The sequence below is a fragment of the Capsicum annuum genome, unplaced genomic scaffold (genome assembly GCF_002878395.1).
Source record: "Capsicum annuum cultivar UCD-10X-F1 unplaced genomic scaffold, UCD10Xv1.1 ctg44490, whole genome shotgun sequence".
Taxonomy (NCBI): Eukaryota; Viridiplantae; Streptophyta; class Magnoliopsida; order Solanales; family Solanaceae; genus Capsicum; species Capsicum annuum.
This window is the reverse complement of record NW_025852023.1, coordinates 1518-2533: the sequence shown is the minus strand read 5'-3', so window position 1 is coordinate 2533 and position 1016 is coordinate 1518. Positions and strand designations below refer to the sequence as shown.

The 1016-nt window shown below is 39.4% G+C and overlaps 1 pseudogene; it reads left to right on the top strand.

Moving 5' to 3' along the window:
* The first annotated feature begins 4 nt into the window (after positions 1 to 4).
* The window catches only part of LOC124892165, a 2450-nt pseudogene continuing 1438 nt past the window's right edge, over positions 5 to 1016 (top strand).

Here is a 1016-nt window from a genome sequence, read left to right as displayed (position 1 = left end):
GATACGAGATATCCATCCTAGTCACTATGGACGTATTTTCCCAATTGGCACATCTGAAGGAATCAATGTTGGACTTATTGGATCCTTAGCAATTCATGCGAGGATTGGTCAACCAGGGTACGGATGCTTTTTATGAAATTTCTGAGAGGTCAACCAGGGTACGGATGCTTTATTTATCACCAGGTAGAGATGAATACTATATGGTAGCGGTAAGAAATTCTTTAGCCTTAAATCAAGATATTAAGGAAGAACAAGTTGTTCCAGCTCGATACCGTCAAGAATTCTTGACTATTGCATGGGAACAGGTTCATCTTCGAAGTATTTTTCCTTTTCAATATTTTTCTATTGGAGATTCCCTCATTCCTTTTATCGAACATAATGATGCGAATCGAGCTTCAATGAGTTCTAATATGCAACGTCAAGCAGTTCCTCTTTCTCGCTCCGAGAAATGCATTGTTGGAACTGGGTTAGAACGACAAGCAGCTCTAGATTCGGGGGCTCTTGCTATAGCCAAACGCAAGGGAAGGGTCGTTTATACCAATACTGACACGATTCTTTTAGCGGGTAATGGAGATATTCTAAGCATTCCATTAGTTATATATCAACGTTCCAATAAAAATACTTGTATGCATCAAAAACCCCAGGTTCCTCGGGGTAAATGCATTAAAAAGGGACAAATTTTAGCAGATGGTGCTGCTACGGTTGGTAGAGAACTTGCTTTGGGGAAAAATGTATTAGTAGCTTATATGCCGTGGGAGGGTTACAATTCTAAAGATGCAGTACTTATTAGCGAGTGTTTGGTATATGAAGATATTTATACTTCTTTTCACATACGGAAATACGAAATTCAGACTCATGTGACAAGTCAAGGCCCTGAAGAAGTAACTAATGAAATACCGCATTTAGAAGCCCATTTACTCCGCAATTTAGACAAAAATGGAATTGTGATGCTGGGATCTTGGGTAGAGACGGGTGTTAATTTACCTACTAAAATATCACCCGTCTCTACCCAAGAT